General features: G+C 38.1%; 1 pseudogene; it reads right to left on the bottom strand.

Annotated features, from left to right (window-relative positions):
* Positions 1-10,680: 10,680 nt before the first annotated feature.
* LOC124965828 (golgin subfamily A member 7-like) lies at positions 10,681-11,239 on the bottom strand (annotated as a pseudogene).
* Between the last annotated feature and the right edge of the window lie 7,994 nt (positions 11,240-19,233).

Consider the following 19,233-nt stretch of genomic DNA (forward strand, 5'->3'; position numbering starts at 1 on the left):
CCATGTTCCTAGCCCATTATTCACAATAACTAAAAGACAGAAGCAATCCAAGTGCCCATCAATGGATGAATGGATAAGTAAGGCACAGTGTATTCATACAATGGAATATTATTCAGCCTTTAAAAGAAATAAATTCTGACACATACTGCAAACTGGATAACCCTCAGGGACATTTGGCTAAGCAAGATAAGCTAGTCACAAAAAGACAAACAGTGTCCTATTCCACTCATAGGTGATACCTAGAGTAGTCAAACCCATAGACATGGAAAAAAGTACAGTGGTTGCCACACAACAGAGAAATTGGGGTTGTGGAGGTATAGTTAAATGGGCATAGAACTCCACATGGTGAAGATGGAAAAGCTCTGGAGACCGGTTGTGTAGCCATGTGATTTTGCTTAACACTATTGAACTGTATAGTTAAAAACTACTCAGGATGGTAAATTTTATATTACGTGTATTTTGCCATACTTAAAATTCTTGATTTTGAATGTTTTCATCATAGAGAAATGACAAATGTTTGAGGACATAGATTTGGCTTACCCTGATTTGAACATTATCCAATGCATACATTTATGGAAACATCATGTTATACCTCATAAGCATGCTCGATTTTTATTCATCAGTTAAAAATAAACAAAAATTCTAAAAATAATTATAAAATTCTATGTCTTTTAGCATGAGCTTGGAGTTTTAAACAAAATCCCCACATCAAAACATTTTATGTTTGATTCAATTATATGGAGTTAGAGTCATTGCTAAGGGAACTATGGTCATAAAATTCTTTACTCGGAATTGTCCAGTCATCCATGCTCAGGGATATGGCAAGAAAGGAGCTGACCATTTCTCAATTTTCTTCTTACATGGCCAGAGAACAACTATACGATTGCATGCTGATGGGAATAAAGACTTCTTATATCTCTTGGATGTGGAAGAAACAAAATCAACAAGCATCTCTGTCTTTTTCTGCTTTTCCATACATAAGGAACAGTATCAAAGCTAAGACCGAGGCACACCCCAACCAGAACATCTCTTCAGTTGACAGAGTATGGGAGTTTACTGCAAAACCAAGCATCCGAACCCAGTCTATCCCTAGAAACAGAAACTTGGGTCTCTATTTCCTATGACAGTGGTTCTCACAAAGTGATCCCTAGACCAGTGACGCTGTCATCTCCTGGAATCTTATCAGAAACTGGTAAGCCCAGGAGTCTGTGTCTGAAGGAGCCCTCCTGAACTCTGGAGCCTCCAAGAAGAAGGTCATTACCATACACAGAGGATGAGCTTGTGAAGGAGTGGGAAGGATTGTTTCAAACAAGGAAGCATGGGTGGAAATTAAATGTTTACTTTGGAAGGCATGAGGTGTGAAGTATAAATAAACAAATGTAGTAGAAAGCTAGATCAATAGAAAATTGCTATGTGTAATATTTTCTTCCAAGTTTGTTTTCAAAGAGCACCTAATCCAATTAATGTTTATGTTGTGTTGCTGTTTTCATTAAAATAAGTTTTTATTAAATTAAAAATGAATCTTTCTGAACTCTGTCTAAATCCCTTGCGAAGAGGTTTTAAATGCATTATCCCATTATTTCTTCCAATACCCCTCTGAATAGGCACTGCTGTTGTTTGCATTTTACAGGTGAGAGAACAGGTTGAAGTGGTGAGAGTGTCTTGCCTGTGGGCCCCTTGCTAGAGTTAGTAGAGTTCAGAGCTGTGTGTGTGTGTGTGTGTGTGTGACTCCAAGTCAGAGCACACTCAGCAGGTAGTATTCTGTACTGGGTAGATCCTCCTAGACAATGAATTGAGGACAGCCTCCAACCCTAACCGAGAGTCACCTGTGGCTCATCTTGCTCTGTTACTACATAAGAACTGTACAATCTGCCTCCACTTTCTTTTTTTTTTAATTAAAACATTTTTTTAATCTTTACAGACTGCATTTTGATTCATTGTACACAAATGGGGTACAACTTTTCATTTCTATGGTTGTGCACAATGTAGATTCACACCATTCATGTAATCATACATATGCATAGGGTCACTATAAGCCTATGGTGGGGGGGAACTGCAATACTCCAGATCTGCCTCCACTTTCTGCCCATTATTTCTACTGAGAATCCCTACCTCACACCTCCGCCTCCAACCCAGGTCTCATTCTGTCACGAAATGAGTTTCCCTTAAACATGACTATCAATCCTCAGAATCCATTTCCAAAACTCTTGAATATCACCTACCATTTCTCTTTATGTCCTCTGCCACTCACCCAGGCCTCTCTAAGTAATGAATTTGAATGCCCTGCTCATGCCTACTCTGACAACAAACCTTGGCCTGCTATTCCCTTCTCAAGTACATTCTCTCTTTCTTGGGCTGCTCAGTCTCTTCCAACTCTCAAGAACATTCTATGGCCAACCAACCTCCATTTTTGGGCTCATGCTCTCTCCTTGCCTGGAATGCTCTTCCCTCCCTCCTCCACACATTCAGATTCCACCCCGCATTGCCTCCTGGCTTGACCCCACCATGGTAACATTCTTCTCTGGGCTGCTTCAGCCCTCCCTGCCTGCTGCACTGGTCCTTCTACTTCATCAAACAAGATGGCACAACATTTGTGTATAAATTGTCAACATACTACCCAATGGGCATTGTAAAGGCCCATCTTAAAGCATCATAAAAAAAAAAAAAAAGAAATTTAAAGTAGGTGAGAGATAAACATTGACAATTCTGGTGTTTTCTCCTGATCCTCCAAAGATCACCCCTGAGGGCCGAGAATTGCAAAGTCCCTTAACCCTAGGCCCTGAAAACTCACGATGTCACTTCATCTTATGCTGCCAGCTTTCCTTGCTCAGTTTGCCACATGTTCCCAACTTACTTTTTTTTTGTCTAATTTTTAGTTGACATATAATAATTGCACAAATTTCTGGGGTATAATGTGATGTTTTGATGCATATACACATTGTATAATGATTAAATTCGGTTAATTTTTAAAAACACTGCATGTCCTTAAGGGGAATGAACATTGTTTTCAGCAACCAAAGTGGAATACCACACAGTAGATGCCCAGTTCATTATTAGTACAATTTCATTGACGTCTATTGCAGTCAACTGACATGTTAAGCCTTCAAGGCTGCTAGTTATTGATGGAGCATTGTTTCTGGCCCTTGTGCAAAGCAGGATGATGATGCTTTAGGTTCATCTCAATTCCAAGGAAAACCAGTGTCCTGTGTCACTCGGTCAGTTTTTGTGAAACTGGGTATTTCCAGAACATTCTGACTTGCAGCCCAAGAGAGAATAAATTATGTCAGCAAGTATCAGTGAGTTAAGAATTGTGTGATTTTTCCATTTCCTGCTCATCTTCCCTGCCTCTCTTTACACCCTGCATAGATGTCCCTGGAGTACCTGAAAGTAAGGTGGTGTTCCCTGAAGCACCTAGCAAATGAAAGGTGACACTACGTACCTGACCAATGTCTAAAACACAATATAGCATTTAAGCACCATTCCTTCTCTCTAAAAAAGGCTTCGTCCTTCACTGCTCAGTATAATAACTTTGGTTAGAAAGTGCAAAGAATCCCATTACCAGGTTGTGCTTTTCCCCCTTTATCTTAAATGTCGTTTTCACATCTTTGGATGTACTCATAGGTTATTAAAAACTCCTGAAACATGTCTCATATCCTTCTGTTCTCCCCTGGTGTTTTACACCTTCATTAATGATTGGGAGGTGGAGAAAGTAGCACATAAGTGAAATTTGCCAATGCTGACAAATTAGATAGTTACAAAGGGTTCAAAGCAAGTGAGGGAAGATGGGTAGGAAATGGGAAGTCACACCATTCTTAATAAATAATGAGAAAACGTCTAGCCACTGCCATGAGTGACTCATCTGAACATTAACACCCCAGCTTAGACATGCAATGATGCTGGCAAGGAGGACAAAACTCATTGGCAAGACCTGTTTTTCATAGTCTTTGATGGAAAATGCCAGGGGAATGACCTGCTCTCTTTTCAGTGGCAGACAGTGGATACTTGTATTGAAATGTTGGTGAAGGAATGTCACTGACCCATACTGTTGTCTTGCATATCATGTGGGGACGCAGAGTCCAGCCAGGAAGGAGTTTTTCTGCTGGACCTTAGAGAATCAGTCTTGAAATGATTCAAACATGGGAGCCCTCCTGGTTCATCCTCCAGTCCAACATCATGCTAAGGCATCAGCAGGTACCTGTTGAACAACAGTGGTGTTCTCCAATGGTCAAGGCCAAGTTGAGGACCTGGTGCCATTGTTCCCCTTTCCATTAGACCTTTGGAGGTCTGTGAAGAGCACAGTATACAAACAATCATCGTTATCACCATTATCACTGTGTGACTATGCAACCTTTTATTTCCATCCTATCTTTGCTGCTATCACTTATTAAGCAACTAGCATTGTGCAGAAACCATTATCTCTACTCTTTGCAGTCACCGGCAAAGCAGGTATTTGAATACTATTCCCCAGAAGAGAGAACATGTTCCAAGAGATGATGTCACTGGTCCAGATTCACACAGTGAATGGTGGTCATGACAGCCTGACCTCTAAACTCTTCCTTTCCCCCTTCACTAGGTTGCTTCTTACTGATAGCATGGACTGGTTACTAATTTTGTGCATTCACTGTGTATAAATAAAGATCTACATACTTTTCCCTGCCACATGCTGGTCCAATCCCTCTTGCTCCTTAATCCACCAGCTTTCCTGTAAGTTTTGCTATATTTGTCACTGTTAGTCCTTTCTGGTTCTCTGTGGCTTCTCTGTGAAATCTCCAGCAGCAAGCATTGAAATGCCATCAATCTCCCGTCTCCACAGGTCCCCTGCAGAATTAATATCCAAGGGAGAAATGCTTTCTCCTTATTTTGATTGCATGTCAAATATTGGACTCAAATATCCACAAAGTCCATTAACTTAACTTCAATACAATTATAGAAAAAAGAAATCAAGTTTTACCTACACTTTCATCTGCTATTTCTATACCAGAGTTCTTTAATTGCAACTGAAGACTCCACTTTTGACAGAGTACTAACTTTGTGAAATGTGGGAGGTGGGAAAAAATAGACACTCTAACTCTGAGAAAAGTATCTTAAGGGGGGGGGACTTCCTTTTCTAAGCACCTTTCCCACCTACACTTCAAGTCAAGCAGAATATTATCAAATATCTTTTCCTAAAATGTGTCCTTTGGATTCTGCAAAATAGTAATGTTTTAAAGAATTAGAAAGAACTAAAAATAAATAAGGATTTATTCTAGGAGAGTGGTTCTCATAGCACAGTCTCAGGAATGCTGACCCATAGCTGAGACCCTTTTAGGGGGGTCAGCAAAGTGAAAACTATTTTCCCGGTAGAATTAGGACATGTTTGTCTTTATTACTCTTATTTTTTTATGAGTGCACAGTGAAGTTTCCAGATGTTACATGGCAGGTAATGATGTCACCACTCTGACAGCTTGCATTCTGATATTTCTTAAATTTCTTACTTTTACTCTCAAAGATAATAAGTATTAATATAATCCACATACACAGAAGCAATTTGAGGTCCCCAATATTTTTTAAGTTTGTCTTTATAACAAAATATGACAAACTGGGCAGTTTATAAAGAACAGAAATATGTTTCATACAGTTCTGGAAGCTGGGAAGTCCAAGTTCAAAACACCAGCAAATTTGGTGTCTGTTGAGGACCTGTTTTCCATAGATGGCATCCTCTATGTGTCCTCACATGGAAGATGGGTTCAAGAAGCTCCCCCAGGTCTCTTTTCTAAGGACACTAACCCCAGTCGAGAGGCTCAACCCTCACAACCCAAAGGCCTCACCTTCTAGTACTTTCACCTTGATTTCAGCATGTGAGTGAGAGGGGATAAACATTCAGATCACAGCAACATAGAAAAAGATCATGCAAACAAAAAGAGAGAGCTGTTTTTCCAAGACACATTTGTTCATTTGGAATGGGTACTTCTTGAACTATCCAGAAAGAAGGCACCTCATCAGCAGGGTAGGGGTGGTAGAAATGTATGGGGAAGATATGGAATATGATATGAGCTCCAGTTTTCCCATAGACTGCTCTGAGCACATCGGTCGGGTATGCACATCTGGTAAACGCTCTGCACACACAGAGAAGCAAGAAGAAGAGATGGAAGCAAAAGAGCAATAGTCTATTCATGATTTGAACACTCATTCAGAGCCAACACTCAGCAAAAATGACTAGATCTACACGAGGAATTCAAATGAAAAAGTCAAATGAAAATCAGTCTCTGTACGGCTGAGTTTCCCACCTGGTTCTTTCAGTCTTGCACAAGTACCTAGAGAGCCACCTGGGGCATGCTGGGCAAATCCACATGCTTGCTTATGTATGTTCTTTGAAGAGTACAGAAAGGAAATCAGAAACAAAAGCCATGCCTGCCTGGCACTGGCTCTTCTTTGCATCAAAGTGACAGATGTGGAGGCATGATAGCTTTGAGAGAGCCCACCTGTTCAATCTTGTCAGGGATGGCTGTCCTACAAGTGATTGAGTTCAAGCTAAGTTACCTCATTGCATGTCTTGCAAAAGCAGTCTGGCTGGTTAGTCTGAGTATAAACATAACAATACTGCATTTAGTGGCTATACTTGTCCCCACAGTTTCAATTACCTCATAAAATAAGAAGCAGCACAGATGTCCACTGCTTTGTGTCCATTTCTAAAGGTCAAGTTCTGCAAAATGTATTGCCTGGTATTGATCAATGTACTTAATACTAGTCCTTTACTTCTAAGTAAATTCTGACAAACTCACAATTGTTCTAAACAGTCATGAGACATTATCAGGAAACACTTTATGTACAATTAAATTTCAAGTGTCCAAAACTGCCAAGTACTGCTGGTTAACTGTATGTTCTCATCAATCACTGCTAGAGAAAGAAGGGCACCCAAAGAAAAGAGGGTTTGCTGGTGGTTCAAAAAGGCTCAAGCAATTGTTATGCAACAATGTGAATGTACAGCAACTGAACTGTACATTTATAATGGTTAAGAAGGTAAATTTAATGTTATGCATATTATACCACCATAAAGTGTGTATAGTATGCCATATATGAAAATGTGTATTACACCATAATTAGAAAGCTTAAGCTGCAGCAAATGAAAGCGCTCTAAACCTGCTCTGAACTGCCTAAATCACAATTCCCAGGGTTAGGCAGGCAGCATGTGCCCAACTACATTTGATATGACCTCACCTCAGCAAGTGAGAATCCATACTTGGGCAGTAAAATGGCTATACATCTGTACTTCAAACACAAATATTACGTTAATCACTCTATAGGTAGTTGTAAAAATGACCAAATGATGAATGATTGACTTTTCCACCCTGGACTACCCTTCATTTACAGGGGAGCTATTTGCAAAACCTAACATTTTGTAAGACTAATACTTAGCTTCCATGTTGGATAGCAACATTGGAGCAGTGACTGTTTAGACTGCTTAGACTCATATCTAAATATAAGCTTGCAGAGAATATATTTCAGCATGGCTGAAATATGAATCTAACCTATGAAACATAGAATCTAACCTTGTTTTGTAAGTAAAAATTTTACCTTTTGAACAGTAAGATTTCTACAATATTTATTAAATGAAAATAAGGTTACCAAGCAATATGTACAGTATTGTGCTATTTTTGTACTTAAAAATATACATAAGTATAAGATTGTCAAAATTTTAAAACAGCAGATTTTTAAAGTGAGATAATCTGAAGACTGGGGAGTGGGAAGCCATGGAAAGATACAGACCCTATTTTAAATAAGAAATGAAACTTAGCAAATAAAATGGCCTTTAATATAAAATGGTTCTATACATCTAAATTTAGTCTGACAAGGATAAACCAGCCAACAGCTTAGGACATTAATTATGTTCCAATTTTCTTACTAAAATAGGTATGGGTTTGATTCATTAAATTAAGGTGTAATTTTATGTACAAAAGCCTTTTCAAAACCCAGTAAAGCAGGCAACTAACTCATGCCCTGAGAGAAATTGGAAACTTGGCGTTACAAAGTAGACATTTGTTTTTTAATGTTCAGAGTGAAGTCTACACATGCATATGTATACTTTAATAAGCAAACAAATATAGCAGAATAACCCTCCAGAATATGGTAGAGTGCATCACAAAATAGTCTCAATTATTTTGCTCAATTCTAAAGTAAATAATTATATTTTCAAATTACAGTTATCAATATATTTTCGGAAAAGACATTCCAACATGACAGGCATCCTTAGAACAAGGGGTGCAATGGGTTTTCCAAAACTTTGATCTGGAAAATGATAAATATGTAGCAGTGAATGATTTGCTAGTTTTAGAAAATAACCACCAAAGTACACAGAGCTTAAAAAGAGGTATTGCAACCAGGAGAGGTGAGACTTGAGTAGAAACCAAACTCAATTCATGCAATGTATTTATTCATTTAAAGAAAAAAGAGACCAAAATATAGGTAGCTAATGTTACATTAGTCAATTTTTCTTTACCCTAATTAAAAAAAAAAAACTGGCAATTCTTTTTTTCTTCTTTAAAAATTGATTTTAATTAGTTATACATGACAGTAGAATGCATTCTGACACATTGTACACAAATGGAACATAGCTTCTCCTTCCTCTGGCTGAACATGATACAGAGTCACACTGTAGTGTAATCATACATGTATATAGGGTAATAATATCTGTCATTCCACCATTATTTCCATCCCCATACCCCTCCCCTCCTTCATTCCCCTCTGCACAATCCAAGGTTCCTTCATTCTTCCCCACACCCCATTGCCCCATTATGGATTAGCATCCACTTATCAGAGAAAACATTTTGGTTTTGGGGATTGGCTTATTTTGCTTTGCATGATGTTCTCCACTCCATCCATTTACCTACAAATGCCATAATTTCATTCTTCTTTAAGACTGAGTAATATTCCATTGTATCTATGTACTACTATATTTTCTTTATCCATTTATCTGTTGAAGGGCATCTAGGTTGGTTCCATAGCTATTGTGAATTGAGCTGCTATAAACATTGATGTGGCTGTGTTGCTGTAGTATGCTGTGTATAAACCAAGCAGTGGGATAACTGGGTCAAATGGTAGTTCCATTCCAAGTTTTCTGAGGAATATCCATACTGAAAAGCTGGCAATTCTTCCACCGTTTCTGTATAGCAAAGCTCCTAATAAATTCATCTTAATAATAGAATTACCTGGAGGAAAAGAACAAAATATCTCTACTCTCAATTAACAGGAATATTCTAGGTCCTATTTCCATTTTCCCATCAAAAAATGTGTCAAGTTTGGGACGGCCATCATTTTAGGCCAGGATTGTGTTAGAAAGGCAAAATAATTTCAAAAAAATTTTTAAAAATAAAGTAAAAAGTCTCCACTACAACTAGGAGTTGGTGCAATTGCAGAACTAGAACTTTTTGATGTTGTCATCTCTTTCTTTTCTCTTTTTTGTTTAAGCAAAGTTTTACTAATGTATCAATATTTCAGCAAAGTTATTGCAATGAGTTTAAAAGGCAGAAAGACACAGTGTAAAAGGCTATAAAGTAACAAAGTTTTATACAATTAAAATATTGCACAGACCTATGGGATTTATTGAGTAACTACCACATCCAGAAAAGAAATTACATCTGAAAGGTTAAATCCAGTATTAGCACCTACAATATCTCTGAAAGTAAAACTTTTAACTCTTTCATTCTCTCCTAATATATTTCTTAACTTTCTCCCAAATTCAGTGCTCTCAAACCCAGAAAAGAATGAAGGGCATAAGAAACCCAAACACTGGAAACATACAGACAAAAGAAGAGCTAGAAATATTGATTCAAACTTGAGAGTTTAACTTTGAAGTCACTTACCTTACTTGAACCAATCCAGATTTCTGTGCACTGAATACTGTATGAGAAATCTATAAATCATAAAGTTGCCAGTAGGGTTAAAAATTAGCAATATACAGTATTATGCCTATCAATTTTTTCTCATAAGTTATATTTATAACAAAACTATAATTAAAATGTTTACTTGCTTATTACACATTCAGGGTCACAGCAAGGACATAAGAGTTTGATGGTTTACCATCCACTTTATTGTGCTTTCTTATTTGTGTCATGAACAAGCAACACATACCACATCTTTCCAACATTCAAGGTAATGCAATAATAACGTAAAAGTCTCCAAAGAAAATAACTGGAAATTGCATTTGATACTGCTTTAAATAGGTATAACTGCTATAATAAAACAAATAACATTATATAGTATTTTTTTCAATGAGCTTCAGTTTGAAAACTGAATAACAGAAATCAATCTTAAGACTTGAATCATGGCAAAACTGGTAGTTCTTTGAAATCTGGGAAATGCGTTAGCATAACCAGTCTGTCCCTCACCTAGAAAATAGCCTATTATTAATTTTGGGGAATGAGAGTGAACATTGGCTAATACAAACCTGTTGAAGTCTAAAGCCACCTGGAAAACTGATGCAAGGAATGAAGAGAATTCATGGTACTGGTGGCAGGTAAGAAATTAAACTTTGCATTGGGCTGACCAACTGCATATTATATTATATCACTCTGAATAAAAAAATGTGAAATGCTTCATTTTGTTTTCTCAGAAACGAATCAAAAGATTACAGTCCTACACAATTTTAGAGACACAAAGTGGCTGCTGAGTGACTACAGGTCACTCCAGGTGTGGAATTTTAGAAAGTTAGTCCTTGGAGTAAATGGCACGTGGCTCTAGCAGCAGATACAAAGGAATGATGGTCTGGAGAGGAGGTAGGGACATTCTGTGATCAGCCAGTGGGTAGATGAGGGTCCCAGCTGGAGGTGGGATCTTTAATTTTATGGTTTATCTTCCACTGCTCATGCCTCTGTCTTCATAAATGGTAATTTCAATAACTCGAAGTCCTCTCTCAGTAGAGTCTGTCAGGAAGAGGCCTTGGGGAGCATATATCTTCTCATTCTGTTCTTGAATATATTTGGAGACTTTCCTCAGAACCTTCTCATAATGAGTCTCCATGCATAAGAAGATGGTATATGCTGTTAAACAAGCCAAGCAGCCTTCAGGATACGATTAGCCCCCAAGCTTCTCTGCTCCTGCATAAAGGTTATTTAGAGTTCGAACTGTCTCTTCAAACTGCTGCCTTATCAGTCCGGTTTTCCAGCTCCGCAGGGAACTTGGTCTGGAACTGGCAGCGTGAGCCACTGGTGTAGTCTCCTTGAATGAATACCTTCCTGGAAATTGGCGCCTGCTGCGGCCTCATGGCCAAGACAGGACCGGTAGTGCCACCTCTTCTGCCCTCCAGCTGCTGTCACTCTGTCATATCTTTCTTGATAAGAAGAAAATTGTAATTCTTGGTTGACAGTTTTAAGCACAAAAAAAGATTTTTTTTCTCTATATCATACCATGTAAATTAAGGAAGGATTATCCAAAATGAGGAAGAAATCTGTGAACAAAGTCATAAGAATTCATTCATTCAAAAAAAATACTTATTGATTGAAAGATTGCCTACTAAAATAATAGCTAGCATTGTGTATCACATGCCCAAAACTTTCCTGAGCACCTGACATATTAACTAGCAAAGTCTCACAATTTCCCAGGGTGGAAGGGACCTAGCATTTTCCCCACTTGACAGAAAAGGGAATCCAATGGCTAGGAACTTGATGGTGCTCTTTGCTGTTAAGGAGGTTGGTACACAGAGGTGTTAGATCATTTATTCCTGGTCAGAAAGAGCTAGAAATTAACCCAGGTGGTCCAGCTCTAGAGCTGGGGAGATCAACAGTGATAGTACGTTGTCTCTAGGTGCAGGATGGTCTACCTGTTGTAGATAAAAAGAGAACAAACTCTCAGGTTCCCTGTCTTCTAGGAACTTGCCATTGGCTAATACTAAACAACCCTTGCTGGGTGGGGAGAATCTATGGAAGTTCATGGGGGATCTAATTTGCATTGAGAGGTGAAAGGAGAAAGCAAGCAAGTTCCCTTTGAGAAAGGTAATCTTCATTTACACTTTGAAGGATGAAACAGGCCTAGCAGGATAGAGATATGGGAAAAAGGACCCAGGCAGGTTAAAGAACAAAAAAACAAAACAAAACAAGACAAAAAACACCTGAGAGAATCCCTGGGGTTAGGAAAGAACTCTTTGCAATCATGGAATACAAAATGAGGCCTCTCTGGGGGTCAGGTCAGGTGGGAGAAAATAGAGCTGCAGGGTCGCTAAGTGGCTACATTCTGCATTTAAACATTTTCATCTCTGGTGGAAAGGACAGTCATTGAAAAGTATTAAGCAAAGAGGGACCTGTCTGACTGGAATGTGGAGAATGAGCCAGAGGGCACCCAGGGTGGGAGAAAAGTTAGGAGGCCATTGAGAGCCCAGGCCAGATTCATGGAGATTTGGAAACCACATTGAAGGAGGAAGTGGGCTTGTGCAAGGTATATGTAGTCCGAAGGCAGATCTGACAAAATCTGACAAGCCTCCAGGGTCTTGAAGTTCTGCAGGAATCTTTACTATCTGCACAGAAACACAGGTTTAAAAGTTGAAATTCGGGTAGAATTTCTTAGCGAATTTTAAGGTCTGAATTATCTTTGGAAAACAAGCATTGTCTAATTTATTGATCTAATGATATGGTAAATATGAGAATGTTAACAAGTGTGCTTAAAATCTGATGATTGAATGGTTAGTTCTCTGGGCAAATCTATATAATGTCAGTTGTATAGTATTTGCTTAGGTAGCTATTCATAACATAGTTTCTCTGAGTTCTAAAGAAATACTTCATGTTTTCAGGACATCTGTGTACAGGCCTCCTGTCAAATCCATCCTCATAATGCCCTGGGTCTGGCAAGTTGTCATCAGTCCCTGACTCTGAGGACAGGACAATTCCACCATCTAAAACAACTGCATCAGGCCAAGTAAGATCATAAATATGAAGGTTAATTAAGACCAGAGACAGACTGACTAGGTTCCCTGTCGTCAAGATTACAGAATTCTGTCACTGATGACATTGGCTGGTCATTTGCTTTGGCCTGAAGTACCTAGCCCTAACAATTTCATTAGAGCCTTATACAGATGCATTAAGAAGGAAAAACCTCTGGAATGTCCATTTTTATCTGTTGTTTTATCTTTCGGTACCAGGGATTGAACTCAGGGATGCTTAACCACTGATCCACATTCCTAGCCATTTTTTTTTTTTAACTTTTTATTTTGAGACAGGGTGTCATGAAGTTAATTAGGGCCTCACTAAGTTACTGAGGCTGACCTTGAACGCAGAATCCTCTTGCCTTAGTCCCCCAAATTGCTGGGATTACAGGCATGCACCACCATGCCTGGCTAGAAAGTCCATTTTAAATCTTCAAAATGTTTGTCCAACAAAAAAAAGTCACTTTTCTGGCTCTGTTTTGATGAACTTTTCTTCTTCTCCTCTTCTCCAAACATAATAGTAGTTAAAGGAAACCTAAGACCCTGCCACCACAAATAAACTCAGGGTCATCAAATAGGAAAGGATTCCTGAAAATACTCAAGGCTGAGATCTGACCACACAAAATCAGGTGCTGTTAAATTTTGGTGGGACCCTAATAATACATGACTTTAAAGCCTGAAGCAGTACGAAGACCAATGAATACTTGGAACCACACAGTTATTTGCTCTGCTATAAAACAGTTGTGTGCCTGCAGGGATGTCATTTACTGGAAGAGAAACCTCTTGCTACTTTTCAGCAAAAACAGTCCTTTGGGTTAGCAGTGACCCTGAACTTAAACCCCGGGTTCAATAAAGACCACAGTAATCACCCATTGCTTTCACAGAAATGGAGGAGCTTTATGCCCAAATAGCCCAAATTCATTGAAAAAACTGTTTGTCTTCTTTAGAAACTGGGTTTCTGGACCTAATTTTCAGCTGACAGAAAGATAATTTGTGATCTCATAGAATAAAAATTAACCAAATCTTAGTTAATGAAAATACATATTACTAATCAGTCACAATACTTGGGTTTTTGTGGGCAAAGAAAGTGACTATAATTTTTAAAGAGAGAAAGTAAAACTCAGATTAAACCCCAGCATTGCTTAAGGTGATAAATACGGATTTCGGCAGTTGCCAACTTTAAACTAGTCTTATCTTGTATCTTGAAAACTATTTGCTTTGCAAAAGTTGGCAAAGAATTCACTTTTCAGATAATTAACTTCAACTTACTGCTGAGTTTGCATGCGTTGCTCTAGATCAGAAAAGAACCTCACAGGCTTCCATCTCCTGGAGCGCTCTTTTCACAGGCTGGCATGCATCAAGCAAAGAAGAAGGAATCTTTACAGCAACTTTATGATCTGCAGTTATGTGGAGGGTTTATTGATCAGTCACTGCTGTTTGATATTTTGCTGCAAAGGGCAGAGCTTACTCGGGAACTTTCTGTTATTGGCAACTTGGTTAAATTTTTAAATTTTAATTTAGAGACTTAAAAATAATCACTCTAATGCTAGTTCATGGGAAATAAGAGACTGATTTTCCATCAACAACATTTCAAAACTTCTGCCATTATTCAATACAGTTAGCTTGAGAAGGAGGAGTGTGGTGAACTGTATACTATTCAAAGTCCTTTCACCTAATTATTTCATTTACTCCTACCTATTCTACGAGGTACACAATGCCATTCCCAAGTTATTTAAAGGCATTGGGATTTAGACAGCATAGGCTGAGACCATACAGTTAACAAGGGAGCAGCAAAGAGAAGAACTTTGGGGACATTTTGCAAGTCATAACTTTATTCCACTTTTGCTTAACATTTTGAGGTTTTCAGCAGCAGAACCACGGCATCGCAGAGAAGAGATTTATGCTGTGAAGGCAAGTCTCCGGGTTGCGCATGGGTAGGCACAGGATGCCAGAGATGAGTTTTGCCAGTCATTGAGTTAGCAACGATGGCTCCTTTGAGAAAACATGGAAAGGTCTTCCTTTCAAAAGATGCTTAATGCATAAACCAGATAGCTATTTTTGCAGAGTCCAAAATTCATTTTGAAGGCTGCATGCTAATTTAAGAGAAATAACCCTCTTTCCAACCATCTGATCATCCCATTAAGGATGTACTGAAAACATTTATGTTAGAATACCTAAAAATTCTATCAGAGTCATATCTTTTGTTTGACTCACATACTTGCCTGAAATATGTATCTGTATATGTGGGGCGAGGGAACTTATGGAAAGTGAAAATAATGAACTTTGCAATTCCAATTGTGAATTATTCTGTCTCATGTGCTATCACCAAGTACAGTCATTAAATAATGGTGGGACTGGTCTCAGTGAAACTTGCTTTCTAAACAGTTCTCAGATGTGCACTCAGAGTCTTTTAAAGTATGCAGAATAAGGTACATTAAGAATCTGATGACTAATCAATCCTAAAATCCATGTACAATTTTCCAATTCATCTTGTGGAAATGTTTTCTCAGGGCTTTTGGCTGATAAAGGACCGAAGTGGACATTAATAATACAAAAAGGGAGTTTATTTCCCTCTTGGGCTGAGAGGCCACTTGAAAAAAAAGAAGGTACTAGATTTGGTCTCTCCTGAGCCTCCTTATTGAGTTATTTCTCCTCTAAGAGACTTCTGTTTTCACACGAGAAAAATATATCTAAAACCTTTTAACAGAAAACATAATCCCAGAGACTATCTTTGGAAATATTCTGAAGACTTTTAATTTTAATGCCTGATAGTATATAATTTAATCTTTTGGTCTGATAAATAGTCAGTTAATACCTAACAGCACCTACTGCCATGTTACCTACTTTAGTTCATATTCATCAACCATGTAATCTTTTTTTTTCTGACTTTACATTTTTATAGCCTTTTACTACACTGCCTTTGGTGTGTGTAGGCTTCCTCTCTGAAACCTTTTACATGAACATCATTTGGTGTCAATTCCTCAAGTCAGTCACACTGACAACCACTCACAGATATTGGTCTATCTATATTTACTCTTAAATATATTGATGTGTTTCTGTATTTTCAGTCATTCATTTAACATATTTATTGATGATCCCTTGCCTATCAGGCACCATTGTAAGGACTGGGGATTTAGCAATTAATAACACAGGTTAAAAAAAATCTGCCTTTTCATGGAGTTTAAATATGAAGGCAGGGTAGGGGAAGCCACCAGTGTAACTAGGCAAACATGATATGTAGTATGTTAGAATGTAATAAATCCTATTGGACCTCTTCAAAGGTAGAGAAACAGAATTTGCTGCCGATTGGGTATGGGATGTGATCCAAGGTGACTTGGGGATTTTGATCTAAACAACTACAAGAACAGAAAAGTCACTTTACTGGCAAGGTATGGTCAGGAACTGAGGAGTAGTGGCAAGAACAGGAACCAAGGGTACTGGCTGAAGAGGTTGTGGTGGAGCCAGAGGCCCTGGAAATGAGAGGCCCAAGAAGTTAGCTGCTGGCACAAGAGCAAGGAGGAGACTGACGTGGTTAGAAGATTGTTCCATCAGGCCAGATGAAGCAAATAAGTCCATATACTGAGAACGATGGGAGTCAGGTTTCTCTCTGTAGAGAAGAGATTTATAGATACAGAAAGGAGGGAGGCTAGAAAGAATACCAATGTGTCAGCTTAAAATTGGCAGTATCTGTGTAAATTCATGATAGAGAGACTCATATTTATAAATGAATATATAGACATATAGACACATAGGTATAGGTACACATACAGACATGAATATAAATATATATTTGTGTGGTTGTGTGTGAACCTGTATCATTTATTTCCCACCTCTGCCTACTGAGAAGTCCTAGAGTTTATCACATATGCCAGTAGCATGCGCCAGAGCTCATTTATAAATACCATCCTCCACTAGAAGAACCAAATCTCCTTGCAGAATGGGCTGATTCCAGGGCTAGGGCAGGGAAAGGACAAGATGAACCTAGAGGATCTTGTGCCAGAAAGTAAGAGGGTATTCAAAGAACAATGGGGACATGTCAGAGTCACCAAAGAGCCAGCTTAAACAGACACCCATTGGCAAAATCCGGGGGCAATTGGGACATCAAAATAAATAATAAAACTAGTAGGATATAACCCATTGAATGGACTAGGATTCATGAGCCTATATTGGAATAAGTAAACAAATGTGGGGAAAGGGAAAAATCTTTGTAGAACCCCTGCCAACTAATACATGCAAAAATTTTTAAAAGGATGCAAATGGAAGATTGTCATTTGGCAGCCATCACAGTGGTGGTTGATTAAAGCAGAGTCATTAATACCCACCACGACTGGCTAAGGGAAGACTCAATGAGGAACAGAATATTTGTGTACTCTCAGAGTATATCCTTCAAGATACTTATTGGTTCCAAAGGGGAAAATGGTGACTTTATAATGGAGAATCCCCAGATCCAGCAATCCAGATGATGAAGGTTCACATCCTAATGGTGAAAGTTAATTACCCTTCAATGCACTATCAATAGCATTGTAATATTTCTTTGATATTCCTGAAAATATGTGTGTGTGTGTGTGTGTACACATATATGTAAAAGAAAAAAATATACATGTTGTTTGAAAAGGCACATGTTCTCAACTTAGATTCACTTGATTTTTTTTAATTTCTTTCTGTTTGAGCCTGGGTATTAAAAAAATATCCAGTGGGTCTATGTTGAGGATATGTGCTTTTTCAAACCATCAAGATCAGGGGAGATAGAGAAAGACTGAACAACAGAAGCAGATTAGAGGAGAATAAAGAGGCATGCCAGTTAAAGATAATGGGTGATCCTGTGTTAGATTCTGAACCACAAAGGAATAAAAGACATTTTGGGGAAAGCTGGAAATTTTTTGAATCAATTTTAAGGATTGTTTGATGATGTTATCTCAATGTCATATTGTACTTATGTAGGAGGGCACTACTTATGTAGTTTGGGGAAAATGTATATATTGGAATACTTCAGGGGAATGGAGCATGGTGTTTGCATTTGCCCTTAAATAGTTTAGGAAAATAATATCAATCATAAGTATCTCTCAATCAATGTATCTATCCAGAGATATATCGAACATAAAATAATAACAATTGATAAAACTAGAAGAGAATGACATAGGATTTCTTTGAATCATTTCCCCCTACTTTGGTAAATTTGAAATTATTTCAAAATAAATTATTAAAAAGTGACTTCATTGGTAATTTAGTCCAGTTCTATCTTCTTAGAAGATAAATATGGAAGGACAAAACTAGGACTCCCAAATAGTACAACTCTATACTATTTATAATACTAAATATTATGATATGATAGATATTATACATAGTGTCAAATGTGCCAAAGATCTATGAGTTGTAGTTAGCAGGCAACTCAACCCAAGGTGTATCAAGAGTGTGAGGGCCTGTTCAAAATGTTACATAACTGCAGGCTGCATAGGCAGAAGCACATTGAGCAAAGGTGCTTTACTAAAAGGTCAGAGGCAATCTAGAGAGCAAGACACGGTGAAAGATAGTGACAACCCATCATGTGAACAGAGATCAAAGGGACAAAGCATGGTTAGCCTCAACAAAAGAAGTCACCCAGGGTCCCTACTATTTGTCCTAAACAATTTGGAAGGCTTTCCCATGAAGTGGTGTTTGGATGACCACTGTGGATAGAAACCATAAAAAACAGTTGAAAGAAAGAAAAGAAAGAAAAAAAGAAAGAAAGAAAGAAGAAAGAAAAGAAGGATAAGAAAGGAAGGAAGACAACAAAGAGAGAAAGAATAAGAAAGAGAAAGAAAGAAAGAAAGAAAGAAAGAAAGAAAGAAGAAAGAAAGAAAGAAAGAAAGAAAGAAAAAGAAAGAAAGGAAAGAAGGAAGGAAGAGGGGGATAAGTAGGTATTTTTGCCTTCAGCTAGGAAGGTGAAATGGACCATTTAAGGTAGTGAGATCTTCATCCCAGGGAATGCATAGGCAGGATGGATGTTGGGGAAAAATCGTTAATTGATAACAAATGGCAGAAGTTATGGGTGACCTTTGATCCCCTTTAAAAACACTGTTCATTCAAAACCTACTATTTATGGAATTCTTACTATATGCAGAGCATCAGAGATGTATTATCCCAGTTGATCCTTACCACAGCTTTATACTGCATGCATTCTTAACCCCTTTCAATAAATAAGAAAAAAATGAAGCTTCATAATGTGTACTAGGTGCAAATGTAACAGATCACACACAGAGGTGTTGGAGACCAGATTCATTATCATGTCTGCTGGCTCTAGAAGTGCTACTTCAAGTCCCATCTTCTACACTTACTCCATCTCAATTCCAGCAATTCCCTGTGGT

The sequence above is a fragment of the Sciurus carolinensis genome, chromosome 15 (assembly GCF_902686445.1).
Source record: "Sciurus carolinensis chromosome 15, mSciCar1.2, whole genome shotgun sequence".
NCBI lineage: Eukaryota > Metazoa > Chordata > Mammalia > Rodentia > Sciuridae > Sciurus > Sciurus carolinensis.